Consider the following 16,487-nt stretch of genomic DNA (forward strand, 5'->3'; position numbering starts at 1 on the left):
GGAATGCTGCAGATTCGGACACTCTGCTATGTGTCCACCTCCTCATTGGGGCTCCCACTGGTAATAATAGCACCATTTATACCTGGATTCATTTCAGGATAATATAAGTTATGATACCAGTGTACCCCTTTTTATTTCTTCTATGTGGCTGTGATTTCATAGGTGGAACGCATGTGCGTTCCACCTATTAACTATATGGACTTCCTACTTCCGGTTTCCGGCCATGCCTCGTCCTGCACATCCACACATGGTGCTTATGAGATCCTACTGCACAGGTGATTACCATCTAAGCCTTATTTATTACCTCATATAAAGTGATGCCCCAGCAGGTACTCTCTACCTCTGAGGAAGCCGGATTGCTCCGGCAATACGCGTTGGGCGCTTTCTCATTTTCTCCAGGTCCGCTGCACCAGCTGCTCATGTAGGTCTGGCCCCTCTATTGTGACCATATTCAGGTCTGTTTGCATTTTCAGAGGTCTCACCTTATAGTATATTCTCTTCATGTATTATATTGATATCACTATATGCTGGTTTCTATTATTTGTGCCTATGGTGGGGCAATTCAGTGGACCTGTATGTGCTGGTTATATAATATCTATTGCATACCGCACTTTGTTCTAATTGTATAAAAAAATGTAATGTGTCTGTTGGTGTGTCTAATAAACTTTATATACTTTTTATACTGATTCATTGTCGGATGTGCATTTATGGGGTGGTTCTGGTGACCCTTTCTTGGGTTAGGTTTCATTGACTCTTGATTACAATACATCTATAGACATTAAACAGTCTCTTGATACAATCCGGCATTAAGCACAATCTCCCATACATATGGGGAAAGGGAAATGCAAATCCTCAATGAAGTACAGGCTCTTGTAATACATAAGAAAACGACTGCTCAGACTAGGCTTGTAATAATGAAAGTCTTACACTGGTCACAACTCCGGCCTGATCCTAATCCTTGATTAAAGGTGCTTTTCGGAATCCTGAAAATTCTATTCGAATGTTGTTCTGACAGTTGGCCTGACTGTCCTCAGAGTTGACATTGGAGATGTAGATGCTTCATGCTATCTCCTACACCTACTACAAAGGTGCCTAATAAGTCCTCAGGTAATGACTATCCTGCTAATCCTTTGTCTTGCATAAACGTGATAATTCCTTATATACTCGGCTGTATATAGCTCAGACCAGGGTCACCCTGGAAGAGCGATCTATAGGAGTGAATTGCTCACCTCTAGGAAGAATGCTTGCAGGCCTTAACCCTGGGTTATGGAATCGACAGGGACAGAGTAGAGAGGCTAGGAATATGCCTCCCTCCAGATATTCAGCTACATGGCTGTTGCTTTCTTGAAGGCTCATGAGAGAACTGCATTGAACCGAACTCTCACTTGGATTGACCTGAGCTCATCTGCACTGGTTTGGATTGACCTCAACCAACCAACAACTTAACTCTGAATTCAACTGCCTAACTTAGGTCTGAGCTAAGCTATTTATACACACTGACACTGCTCCATCTTGTGGAGAAACAAGTGTAGTGCACCCTGACTAGGCCTGTGTAAAGGATATTTGCATATAGAGTCACATTGTGACATGGAGAATATGACAGGAGATAAAATACAAAATACAGGCATATCACATGACATTATTACATAATTAAAATACGTTTTCGGGGCCCACGGTCACTTGAGTGGGACACTGCAAATATATAGCTTATATCAGGGGTGTAGGCGGGGCATGTGCCCCGGTTCTTGTCACTGCCAGGTGGTTCATTTCCATAGTGAAGCAGGAAGCCCTCCGCTCCCTGCTTCACTGTTATTCTAAGATCCATATGCAACAGAGCCGCGGTCCGCAAGGGGTCCATTTAAGATGAGATAGGTGTTTTGTGCTGCCAGTTGCAACGAGGCAACAAGGGCTCAGGGCGCCTTTTAGATATATAGTGGATGGTACCCAGGTAGAGGAATGGTATAGGGTGGCCTATAATGTCCCTTAATGTTTTGTGCATGAGTCACGATGCTCCTTCCTGGATACACTGGAACCCCAGGCATTGGCTCTGAAGCAGACAAAGGGGGTAGTTGAATTGTGGGATGAAGAATAAATTGAGTGCAGACCTTGTGATGAAGTTGAAAAGAAGCTTAACTTGGCATAAACGTTTCTCCAAACGGTTTACAGACTTTGTCTTGGCTCCCAGCAGGCTTTAGCATGTAACCCTAGCAGGCAAACAAACTGAACTCTGCTACATTGGTTTCTCTCTGGCTCTGCTGTGTTGACAGGCTTAAATAGAGTCTCTGCTTCTGCAGGATGCTGCAACTTCTCTCTGTAGTCTGACTCTTAAGTTAAACCAGGCAACTTTCTTCCTGGCTTCTGAAGCTTGAAGCTTCTGCCTCCATGTGCAGCTGAGCTAAAGGTGCTCTGGCTGGCTGGCTTGGTTTGGGCAGGGGTTCATCCCGAAGAGACGTGGCCCTGCACACCTTCACCTAGCTTGGGGTAGAAAACCTACAAAAGGGCACTGAAAGCTGATGAACTATAAAAATATTATTTTATTGGGTACATGATTAAAAGCATACATAGAGATAACAGACAAATGCACGAAAGTGCAGCACAATCCTGGGAGAGCTGGTAGAGTACAAAAAGTAGTAAAAAGACAGAAGTGACCCGGATAGGGATGTATCTAAATAAGGCAAGGTTACCATATAAGATATATGTTGAAGGGATACCCACTATTGATGGGAGTATATATAATCTCGTCAAGTATAAAGTGCAAGTGCAAGCCTATATCTAAGCAAAGGAGAGGAGAAATAACCCTTCAATGTGGGTCCCTGAACACATATATATGCATATACCTATTCAAGTAGTCTGAGCGGGTAAATAAAGTGCATGTGCAAATCACATAACAGTTTATAAGACAAAACACTTGGTGAGTGTTTGGTCACAAAAACACAAGACAACCGCAGAAGTTTAACAGGTAAGTAGATGAACAGGAATGAGGTCACATACCGTATATAAAGTGATGGTAAGTCCACAGGAAGACTGCACACCCCGACGCGCGTTTCGATTTGAAACCTTCCTCTGGGGGTACAGTCTTCCCACTGGAGTAGTCCCTCTTAAACAGGTGTTCCGCCAATCAGGATCCATTACTCGGACACGTGAGTTCTGAGGCACAGGTGGACCGCGCGGTGGCCAATCGCGCAGGTACAGCTGCGCCTATTCGCTCAAGGACCTTACGTGACGTCAACAACGTCATAATCTCGCGGGATGTTCAAAGGTAGCCGATATTACAACTACATCTATTGCTCGAGGACCTTCCATGACGTGATAAACGTCATGCTCTCGCGAGATACTCAGCGGTCACGTAGTAGTCAGTATTATAACCAACAGGGTCATACAGGCGGATCACATGATCGTGAATTACAGTCACATGTTTCTACAATGGTTCAAAACGTCATCCAGAAGGGGAGGACACAAGTAAGCGCGTCACGAAGTGTAAACAGGTGAACATAGGCACACGATAATGCACCTGTGTATTCATAAAATTATGATACACAGTAAGTGCATAAAGAAAAATAATGAATTTGGCGAGGTCGCGTGAGTCGCGGCTGCATAGTCTCTCCAAAAGGGTGGCAGCCTATACCGGATACCCACACAAGGAGAGATCACGGCCGCGAGTCACGACCTCAACAAATAAAATTACATATATCAAGAAAAATAGTGCGATTATATATGTGTATGTATAATAGTGCAATGTGCACAACATAATAAACAAAGTGAAGGGTTGAACTAGGTAAAATGAGTCACAGCGATATAAACTCCCAGCAGTGCGGCAGCCCAAATAGGTCGCCCAATGGGGGGAGAGTGCATGGCAAGGAGTCAAAACTAAGCTCTGAAAAAAAAAAATGATTTTTTGCTAATATATTTATAAATGCATAGTGCAAATTCATAAAAAATTGGATGAAGTAAAATGAGTCACGGCCACGCAGTCTCCCAACAGGGAAATACCCAATAAAGGGAGACTGTATGGCCGGGAGTCACAACCAAACCCAAAGTGGAGAAAAAGAGGGGAAGAGTTGTTAATGTACTGAATAAGTGCATTGTGCAAGGTACAAAATATTATAGGTGATGGAAAAAAAGAGAATAATCAATAGGTGAAAATGGTACACATATGTGACATACATATATGGACCTAAGGGAACAATACATATATGTCATTCGTAAACCATGGAGAATGATGGTATACTGGAAAAAGAAAAAAGAAAAACGTGAAGTGACATTTCGATCCTTCAGATTGCATCATTGATGACGTAGATGGTCCAATAAAGCATGCTCAAGATACTTATGGAGAGCGTAGAAATACATTTAATGACCTATGATAGAAAAACATTATAAATAGCGGGACTCGCCAGTGGGAAGATACATAAAACATACTTATGAACATGGGATCCTATCAAAGGAAAAAGAGTTAAAAAACAAAAATGTATAAAACATTTATGTTGTTAAAATGTAAAATTACATGTTCACTGTAGGAAAGGGGCATACGACAGGGCATCATTGAGGCCCTTTGGTTGTTTAGTATCCAGGGTCCAAATCCACTTTGTTTCTAATTGGGCCAATCGTTTCATTAAATTACCACCGCGCATACCTAAATCAATGTGGTCAATGCCACAGACTTTCAGGGATGAGGGGTCGCTATCGTGAAAGCTCTTAAAGTGTCTCGCGATCGGTTTTAGATCATCCACTTCAGTAGTCTCCTTCGATTTTAAAATATCTCGGACGTGTTCGCGGACTCGCACTTTTAGTTCCCTACTTGTCAGTCCCACGTAAATTTTTGGACACGGACAGGTAGCATGGTAGATTACACCTTTGGTTGTGCACGAAATGTGGTGTGTGATTTTATATGTTTTTGTTTGTGCAGAGTTCTTAAACTCGGTAGTTTTTAAGATGTTATCACAGGCCACACATTTCCCACAAGGGGAACACCCCCATTTTGGTCCCTTTGAACCAAAGATTGTGCCTTGTGTTTGGGGGACATAGTAGGATCTAACCAAATGATCTCCTAAGGTTTTCGCCCTCCTGGGCACAACCGATGGATTTGATGGTAATATTTTATCCAAAATTGGGTCAGCCCTCAGTATTGGCCAAAATCTCTCTAAAATCCCTCGCATGTGTTGCCACTGCGAATGGTAAGGGGTGATATATCTTGTCGCAAAATGTCCGACTGAATCTCGAAGTCCTCATCAGTGGAACACACTCTCCTTAGGAGAGTGTGTTCCACTGATGAGGACTTCGAGATTCAGTCGGACATTTTGCGACAACGTTTCTTGGAAAGAGGGTACAGCAAGAGATCAGTAAAGAGAGCGTACAACAGGGCTAAACATTCGGTGCGGCAGGATCTCATCAACCCCAAACCAAAGACAGCAACATCTGACGTGGTAAGATATATCACCCCTTACCATTCGCAGTGGCAACACATGCGAGGGATTTTAGAGAGATTTTGGCCAATACTGAGGGCTGACCCAATTTTGGATAAAATATTACCATCAAATCCATCGGTTGTGCCCAGGAGGGCGAAAACCTTAGGAGATCATTTGGTTAGATCCTACTATGTCCCCCAAACACAAGGCACAATCTTTGGTTCAAAGGGACCAAAATGGGGGTGTTCCCCTTGTGGGAAATGTGTGGCCTGTGATAACATCTTAAAAACTACCGAGTTTAAGAACTCTGCACAAACAAAAACATATAAAATCACACACCACATTTCGTGCACAACCAAAGGTGTAATCTACCATGCTACCTGTCCGTGTCCAAAAATTTACGTGGGACTGACAAGTAGGGAACTAAAAGTGCGAGTCCGCGAACACGTCCGAGATATTTTAAAATCGAAGGAGACTACTGAAGTGGATGATCTAAAACCGATCGCGAGACACTTTAAGAGCTTTCACGATAGCGACCCCTCATCCCTAAAAGTCTGTGGCATTGACCACATTGATTTAGGTATGCGCGGTGGTAATTTAATGAAACGATTGGCCCAATTAGAAACAAAGTGGATTTGGACCCTGGATACTAAACAACCAAAGGGCCTCAATGATGCCCTGTCGTATGCCCCTTTCCTACAGTGAACATGTAATTTTACATTTTAACAACATAAATGTTTTATACATTTTTGTTTTTTAACTCTTTTTCCTTTGATAGGATCCCATGTTCATAAGTATGTTTTATGTATCTTCCCACTGGCGAGTCCCGCTATTTATAATGTTTTTCTATCATAGGTCATTAAATGTATTTCTACGCTCTCCATAAGTATCTTGAGCATGCTTTATTGGACCATCTACGTCATCAATGATGCAATCTGAAGGATCGAAATGTCACTTCACGTTTTTCTTTTTTCTTTTTCCAGTATACCATCATTCTCCATGGTTTACGAATGACATATATGTATTGTTCCCTTAGGTCCATATATGTATGTCACATATGTGTACCATTTTCACCTATTGATTATTCTCTTTTTTTCCATCACCTATAATATTTTGTACCTTGCACAATGCACTTATTCAGTACATTAACAACTCTTCCCCTCTTTTTCTCCACTTTGGGTTTGGTTGTGACTCCCGGCCATACAGTCTCCCTTTATTGGGTATTTCCCTGTTGGGAGACTGCGTGGCCGTGACTCATTTTACTTCATCCAATTTTTTATGAATTTGCACTATGCATTTATAAATATATTAGCAAAAAATCATTTTTTTTTTTCAGAGCTTAGTTTTGACTCCTTGCCATGCACTCTCCCCCCATTGGGCGACCTATTTGGGCTGCCGCACTGCTGGGAGTTTATATCGCTGTGACTCATTTTACCTAGTTCAACCCTTCACTTTGTTTATTATGTTGTGCACATTGCACTATTATACATACACATATATAATCGCACTATTTTTCTTGATATATGTAATTTTATTTGTTGAGGTCGTGACTCGCGGCCGTGATCTCTCCTTGTGTGGGTATCCGGTATAGGCTGCCACCCTTTTGGAGAGACTATGCAGCCGCGACTCACGCGACCTCGCCAAATTCATTATTTTTCTTTATGCACTTACTGTGTATCATAATTTTATGAATACACAGGTGCATTATCGTGTGCCTATGTTCACCTGTTTACACTTCGTGACGCGCTTACTTGTGTCCTCCCCTTCTGGATGACGTTTTGAACCATTGTAGAAACATGTGACTGTAATTCACGATCATGTGATCCGCCTGTATGACCCTGTTGGTTATAATACTGACTACTACGTGACCGCTGAGTATCTCGCGAGAGCATGACGTTTATCACGTCATGGAAGGTCCTCGAGCAATAGATGTAGTTGTAATATCGGCTACCTTTGAACATCCCGCGAGATTATGACGTTGTTGACGTCACGTAAGGTCCTTGAGCGAATAGGCGCAGCTGTACCTGCGCGATTGGCCACCGCGCGGTCCACCTGTGCCTCAGAACTCACGTGTCCGAGTAATGGATCCTGATTGGCGGAACACCTGTTTAAGAGGGACTACTCCAGTGGGAAGACTGTACCCCCAGAGGAAGGTTTCAAATCGAAACGCGCGTCGGGGTGTGCAGTCTTCCTGTGGACTTACCATCACTTTATATACGGTATGTGACCTCATTCCTGTTCATCTACTTACCTGTTAAACTTCTGCGGTTGTCTTGTGTTTTTGTGACCAAACACTCACCAAGTGTTTTGTCTTATAAACTGTTATGTGATTTGCACATGCACTTTATTTACCCGCTCAGACTACTTGAATAGGTATATGCATATATATGTGTTCAGGGACCCACATTGAAGGGTTATTTCTCCTCTCCTTTGCTTAGATATAGGCTTGCACTTGCACTTTATACTTGACGAGATTATATATACTCCCATCAATAGTGGGTATCCCTTCAACATATATCTTATATGGTAACCTTGCCTTATTTAGATACATCCCTATCCGGGTCACTTCTGTCTTTTTACTACTTTTTGTACTCTACCAGCTCTCCCAGGATTGTGCTGCACTTTCGTGCATTTGTCTGTTATCTCTATGTATGCTTTTAATCATGTACCCAATAAAATAATATTTTTATAGTTCATCAGCTTTCAGTGCCCTTTTGTAGGTTTTCTATCAGTTTCTGAGTTAAGCTCTTTTTTAAGGGGCCTTTACTGCGGCTTCACGCCATTCTCTTTGTGTAATCTATTTCTGTACTAATTAGCTTGGGGTAAGCTAGGACTGACCTCTAACTAACTAGTCTCCACCTTTCCTTAGAGAGAGGGTTAGAATGGAAAGAAGGGTTCCATTCTCTCTAACTGTAGCTCTGCCATGCTTGCTGCCACCTACTGGTGAACCAGGTACATTATAGGAACATATACAGTTGCATAGAAATAGGAAATGCACAATGTGGAGGACTTGGAATAAATGCGTAAGATGACATGAGCTTAGACATTAGAGATTGTAGCAGGGTGTAGGAGTGGTAACACCACTCTGGGGTGTTACACGTATTACAGCTTCTGTAAACTCTGAAGGACTAAAAGAAGGGAATTTGGCTTATGACTATGTTATAACCCTTTGCCAAGCATGTGTATAATTCTGGGCTCCGGTGAACAAGACAGACATAGCAGACCTGGAGTGGTAATAACTGGAATAGGTGGACTACAGGACCCAGAAAGATTATCAAAATTAGGGTTATTCACTTTCGAAAAAAAAGACGACTGAGGGGAGATCTAATTACTATGTATAAATATATCAGGGGTCAGTACAGAGATCGATCCCATCATCTATTTATCCCCAGGACTGTGTCTGTGACGAGGGGACATCCTCTGCGTCTGGAGGAAAGGAGGTTTGTACACAAACATAGAAGAGGATTCTTTACAGTAAGAGCAGTGAGACTATGGAACTCTCTGCCTGAGGAGGTGGTGATGGTGAGTACAATAAAGGAATTAAAGAGGGGCCTGGATGTATTTCTGGAGTGTAATAATATTACAGGCTATAGCTACTAGAGAGGGGTCGCTAATCCAGGGAGTAATTCTGATTAGCTCTTTGGAGTCGGGAAGGAATTTTTTCCCCTAAAATAAGGAAAATTGGATTCTACGTCACAAGGTTTTTTTTTGCCTTCCTCAGGATCAACCTGCAGGATAACAGGCTGAATGGACAGATGTCTTTTTTAGGCCTTACAAACTATGTTACTGTGTCGTATGGTTATTCAAGAACAAGTGCATTCTGCTACTGGTTACTCTACTTTCCTACTGATGTCGCCTCAACACGATGATGCCAGCCTGCACTGAGAGTGAATTAGACCAACGGGTACTTGGGCAGCATGAAAATACTTTAGAAAGGAATGGGTTCAGAGAAGAGAGAACTTGAGAGAATTTTATCTTTTTCACTTACTCTGGGCCTACTGCCACCATTTTTTTTTTCTTGCGGGAAACCCCCTTTAACACTGCAATAGAAGTAATGGGCTTCGGCGGTCACATGGCAGTATGACATGTCATCACTAGTGATGAGCGAGCATGCTCAGCCGAATATCTGTTCGGCTCGAGCATCGCTATGCTCGCCACATGTGCTCGAGCGCCATACTCGAGTCTCCGCCCCGCACATTTTGCGGGTTGTAAGCAGCCAATCAAGGTGCAGGTAAGTACTGCCCTCACTGCAATGCCAGTAGCCATGTTGGCTGCTGGCATTACAGTGATTGGCTGGCCGAAACGCGTGTTCGGGTCAGTCAGCGTCAGGGAGAGCAGAGATAGGCAGGGAAAGACGGTGTGTGAAGCGAACTTTTACCAATTTTATTACAAACAACATTTGCAAAGACCCAAATGTCCTTTTAAGGATAACAGTGTGTCTGTGTGCGTTTTAGACCAGCTTCAATTTAACTCTTGCAGTCTCAGGGACAGTGCTTTGGAAGGGACAGATAGTGCAGGGAGAGAATTTAGCAGTGTTTTTCTACCACAAGCTTTTCGAAGACCCCGAAGTCCTTTTTAGGACTACTGTGTGTGTTTGACAGCATCAAGATATTTTTATTTTGTACCTATTAGTGAAATATAGTGTACATCATCCACAGACTGTGTATGTAATAATCTGGCCCACATCTAGTGTCCATAGTGTGTGGCTATGTGTAAAAATACTGTACTACATCTGCAAACAGTGTCTGTAGCGCAATTTCCATTAATCTGGGTCTAATAGTGTCCGTATTCTGTGGATTTATGTGACATGTGATAGTGTCCGTCATCCCGGAACAGTTTCTGTATTTCAAATTACATTAATATGTGTGGAATATACCGTCCATATTCTGTTTAGTTTTTTTGGGACATATACAGTCTGGCATCCGAATACATTATCTGTATGTAAAATTACTTTAATCTGGCCACAATATACTGTCCATTTTCTGGTGGTTTCTGTGACATATAGTGTCCGTCATCCCAAAGCATTGTATTTTTCGGACATTAAAAAAATCTCTGTCACATCTTATGACAAAACCATTAATATGAAGAAGGCGAGCACTAAGAGACGGGGAAGTAGGCATTATGCTGATGGTGCAAGCAGAGGCCGTGGCCCTGCGCAATGAAACTGTGCCTGCTGCCAGTGCACCAGAAAAAAAATATGTACCCAGCTTCATGTCCAACTTTACTGGGAGGCGCAGGACTACGACTACACTGTCAAAGTTGGACCAATGCGAACAGTTGTTCTGTTGAATTGCTGAAGATAATGCTTCCAGTCGTTTAAGTACCACCCTCTCTTCCACCAGGTCCAGCCTCTGTAGCCAAGAGTCTGGTCAACCGAATCCTTCCTTACTCAGATCATCCATCCTCCCACCATGGAGAGGTCTGCCAAACGAGTGATTCCACACTCGGATATTCCGAGGACCTCTTTGCAGCCCCACTATTAGAGTTGGCCCTCTCGCCCAGCACGCTTGAAGAGGGACCTGAGAGGGACCTGAGATATTGTGCCCTGTTTCCTCTTGAGCCTTCACAGTCGCAAGAAGATGACGGTGGTGATTGGCAATCATTCGTTCACGAGGAGGATAATGATGAGACACAGTTGCCAAACACTCAGGTTGTGGTTAGGTCAAGTCAGGAGGATGAGCAGAGTGAGGAAGTGGAAGAGGAGGTGGTGTATGATGAGGTCACTGACCCAACATGGGAAGGTAAAAAGTCGAGTCAGGACAGCAATACAGAGGGGGAGGGAACCGCAGCACCACAACAGGCTGGAAGAGGCAGTGGGGTTACAAAAGGGAGAAGTCGTCCCACACCAAACAGGCCCGCAACCATGACATCAAGCACCCCCATGAGTGAATCTACCTTGCCAAGGGGTAAATGTTCCACAGTATGGCGCTTTTTTGAGGAAAGTGCGGACGACAAAAGAGTGTATTTTTGCAGCCTGTGCCGTTCCAAAATGAGCCGGGGCGTGAACACTAACACCTCACCACCACCAGCATGATCCGCCACATGGCATCCAAGCACCCTAATAAGTGGGCCAAACGCCTGGGGCCCACAATCTGGATCTGCGGGTGACACCACTGCCTTCTCTTCCCCTATGTTACGCACTGCTGGCCAATCCCCTGTCGAAGGCGCCGGCCCGGATGCCCCTCGCCTTGCACCTGGACCTTTGCATGAACCGTCAGCAACAACATCCACTTCCCTGTCCTAGCGCAGCGTCTAAATGTCCATAACACAGGCATTTGAACGCAAGCGCAAATATCCACCATCCCACCCACAGGCCATTGCTCTAAATGCGCAACTTTTGAAATTACTGGCCCTTGAAATGTTGCCATTTAGGCTTGTGGACACTGAAGCCATCCGCAGCCTGATGTCGGTGGCCATAACTCGGTACGCAGTCCCCAGCCGCCACTATTTTTGACGGTGTGCCGTACCAGCCTTACACCAGCATGTGTCCCAGAACATCACCCGTGCCCTGACCAACACACTTACTGGGAAGGTCCACCTCACCACGGACATATGGACAAATGCTGGTGGCCATGGACGCTACATTTCCCTGATCGCACACTGGTTGAATGTTGTGGAGACTGGGAATGAGTCGTACCCTGGGATGGCAGAGGTGCTACCCACGCCCAGGATTGCGGGTGCTACGTCCATCAGGGTCTCCGCCAGCATCTATGTTACTGGCTCCAACCCCCACTTCTCCTCCTCCACTTCCACCTCCAGCTGCAGTCAGCCATCAGTCGCTAGCTGGAAGCAGTTTAGCACTGCTGTGGGTAAGCGGCAACAGGCTATGCTAAAGCTGATCTGCTTGGGGGACAAACCTCAAACCGCCGCAGAGCTGTGGCAGGGTATAAGGGACCAGACCGAGCTGTGGCTTTCACCACTCAACCTACAACCAGGCATGGTTTTGTCTGACAACGGCCATAACTTGGTGGCTTTGGAGCTCGGAAACCTGACACACATTCCATGCCTAGCCCAGGTCTTAAACTTAATGGTTCAGAGGGTTATCAAAACCTACCCCAATTTGCAAGAGCTAATAGTGAAGGCGCGCTGCTTGTGTGTCCATTTCCAAAAGTCATCAACAGCTTCAGCCGGTGTGTCAACGCTGCAGCAGCGCTTGCGGCTTCCAGCTCACCGACTGTTGTGCGACGTGAGCACGCGCTGGAACTCTACGTTCTACATGTTGGCCAGGCTTTGTGAGCAGCAGAGGGTAGTTGTGGAATACCAGCTGCAAAATGGTCGTAGCTTTTCGAGTCTACTGCCACTATTCACAAGCGAGGAGTGGGCATTGAAGACCTCTGTGAGGGTTTAAAAAACTTTGATGAATCCACAAAGATGGTTAGTGACGATAACGCTATTATCAGCGCAACCATCCCACTGCTGTGTCTACTCAAACGATCGCTGCTCACAATTAAGGAGGACGCTCTGAATGTTGTAGATGAGGAAATGGGGGAGGACATTACACAGGGTGATAGCCAGACCACCCACATTTTATCTTCTTAGCGCGTATTGGACCATGAAGAGGAGGAGGAGCTGGAGACAGTTGCCTCTACAGAGGGTAGTAGCGTGGTATTAGCAGGAGGTGCTCAAACCCACATGCAGTCGTGCATATATATAGGGGAGCAAATCCTGCACTTGTGGCCCGTTGCTAATGGCAATCCCCAGCAAAATGCATACGGTGGAGGATGCCCGCGGCGAACCACAAGTACCACAATAGACATCCTACACAAGGTAACAAATGCGGATGTGATAATTAATATAACAATATAACTAAATAATAGCAAAGACAGGTGCACGCTGCAATCTTACTAAACCCTCAAACTGATTTTAAAATTGAGAGATTAGTCAACATATCCTACGGTGTAGGACATGTCTAAGCCCGGGCACCACGCCAAGGTTTCTCAAGTAGCCTGGGACCTAACACTCTCCTAACTGAGCCGTATGGGCAATACCAGGAGCCAGTGGGCAAATTACAGGAGCATGAGGCCGACTCACAAACAACTCACCAGTTACCTCCAGCATAAAACCATGCTAGCAGTGGGAGGAGGGAGGAGTCTGCGAGTCCCACTCAAGACTGGCTGATATAGCCCAGGCTTCACAGGTGCACCCAAATGTGACCTGTAGATGGAAAACAGGCACATTTAAATTGGATTTTATACACCTCCAGGAATCTCTATATATACAAACTGAAAAGACTAGCGTGGTATTAGCAGGAGGTGCTCAAACCCACATGCAGTCGTGCATATATATAGGGGAGCAAATCCTGCAGTTGTGGCCCGTTGCTAATGGCAATTCCCAGCAAAATGCATACGGTGGAGGATGCCCGCGGCGAACCACAAGTACCACAATAGACATCCTACACAAGGTAACAAGTGCGGATGTGATAATTAATATAACAATATAACAAAATAATAGCAAGGACAGGTGCACGTTGCAATCTTACTAAACCCTTGAGAAACCTTGGCGTGGTGCCCGGGCTTAGACATGTCCTACACCGTAGGATATGTTGACTAATCTCTCAATTTTAAAATCAGTTTGAGGGTTTAGTAAGATTGCAGCGTGCACCTGTCCTTGCTATTATTTTGTTATATTGTTATATTAATTATCACATCCGCACTTGTTACCTTGTGTAGGATGTCTATTGTGGTACTTGTGGTTCGCCGCGGGCATCCTCCACCGTATGCATTTTGTCTTGAGTGGGACTCCCAGACTCCTCCCTCCTCCCACTGCTAGCATGGTTTTATGCTGGAGGTAACTGGTGAGTTGTTTGTGAGTCGGCCTTATGCTCCTGTAATTTGCCCACTGGCTCCTGGTATTGCCCATACGGCTCAGTTAGGAGAGTGTTAGGTCCCGGGCTACTTGAGAAACCTTGGCGTGGTGCCCGGGCTTAGACATGTCCTACACCGTAGGATATGTTGACTAATCTCTCAATTTTAAAATCAGTTTGAGGGTTTAGTAAGATTGCAGCGTGCACCTGTCTTTGCTATTATTTTGTTATACAGAGGGTAGTACCCATGAAACTTTAATTCCATCTGTTCAGTGTGGATGGGCAGAAGAGGAGGAGGAGGATGAGGAGATGGAGAGTCATCCGGATGTTGACATCGATGTCTTGCCTGTTGGGTTAGGGTGGCACACATGGCTGACTTAATATTAGGTGCCTTTCCCACGACCCTCGCGTTATACGCATTTTAGATAACACGGATTACTGGGTGTTCACCCTTCTTGACCCCCGCTACAAAGAGAACTTCTCATCTCTCATTCCTGTGGTGGAGAAGACGAGTAAAACGGTGCGATACCAGAAGGTACTTGTTGAGAGTTTGCTCCAAAATTTTCCATCTGACAACGCGACTGGCAGAGTCCGTACTTCCTTAGGCAACCGAGGACGGGAGACAAGGGGAACACACAGCAGTTCCAACAAAGGCAGGGCAACACTCTCCAAGGCATGGGACACTTTCATGACACCCCGCCAGCAACCTCACCCTGAAGCGCGGCCTAGTGGTACAAGGAGGGAAAAGTTTTGGAAGATGGTGAAGGAATACATAGCAGACCGTGTCAGCGTCCTCAGTGATCCCTCTGTGCCTTACAACTACTGGGTGTCTAAGCTGAACGCGTGGCACGAACTTGCGCTCTACGCCTTGGAGGTGCTGGCCTGCCCTGCCGCCAGCGTTTTGTCTGAGCGGGTATTTAGTGCTGCTGGTGGCATTATAACAGATAAGCGTGTAGTGTCCCACTGGGCAAAGGTGGGCACTACACAAGGGTCAATTGGTGTGCGCGTTACTCCTACTCGCAAGGGACAGTAATGTTATATTTAAGTGTGCATTCAATGTATTTTCTAATGTGTTTTTATATGCAATGTTCCCCTGTATGATGCAATAGCAGGACTAGTTGGGTGCAGTTAGACATCCCGTACACTAGAGGGAGATAGGGAGCCCCTAGTATAAATATCCAGGCCCAGACAGGGAGAGAGAGTTCAGAGTCAGGAGTCTGCAGAGACAAGTTAGAAGGCACCAGCCAGTGATATGCTGAGGGCCTCCTCCTGACATGCAGCTAGACAGCCCAGGCTTCTAGTTGTTACCAGGGGGCTAGTAGAGGGATCCTAGCCTACCTGCGGATCAAGTGAGCCTCAGTTAGCTCAGAAGATTACCCCAGTAGTAGGAATGTACCTCCTGGGAGAAACCTGCAGCTTCCCAACCAAGCAAGGATAATACAAGTCAGATAAGTAACCTGATGGGCAGAGGATCTATGAAGTAAAGAGCAAGGGTCAATACTGGAGAGAGGATTTATATACCAAGGATTAAAGCCAGTATTTAGGCATCCGGGCCTTGGGATCCAGCCAGCTAGAATAGCTGAAGGGGATAGAGCAGCATTGCACTGCAAAGCATTAACCGTTGTGTCCTCCAAGTATCTTGCATGATTACTACCTGCCACCATCTAAAGTCTACCTGCTTGTGAAGTATTGTTCAAGGGACTGCATTATCATCACTATCAACTGTAACTGTATGTACAAAGTTGGACTGTGTTCACCAAGTAAAGAAACGTTTGGTTTATCCACCGAGTACTCAGTTATTCCTCCTATAAATCGGTGTGCCACCGTTACCGGCACTGGCGTCACAAATCCAAACGGGACCTTGCCCCAGGCACTTAAAATAACTGTAACATCCAGGCCACCTCACACAACATCAGGCCTGGTCCCCACATACCGAGTGTGCCCCAGAGGAACTGTGTCTACCTCTCTTTCACTGCTGCATGCCTGCCCAGGGTTCTCCAAATACAGTGAGCAACCCTCGATCGCCCAAACCCGTGACCTCACTTCGCTATACCCTGCAGGTCTGGCGTGCTGCAAGCGTATCCGCTTGTTCTCTGGCAATGCTGACAGGTTGACTCAGATAAAAATGAACAAGGCCTGGATTGCTCCTGATTTCTCAACTCCACCAGAGGAGAGCTGAGCTGATCATGAACATAAAGGCATTTTCAATCTCTTATTTATAATGTAGTCAATCTTCTGTATTCCCATGCACCTTTTCCACCTCAAAAAAAGAGTATATGGTT

This window comes from Bufo bufo, chromosome 1, assembly GCF_905171765.1.
Source record: "Bufo bufo chromosome 1, aBufBuf1.1, whole genome shotgun sequence".
NCBI lineage: Eukaryota > Metazoa > Chordata > Amphibia > Anura > Bufonidae > Bufo > Bufo bufo.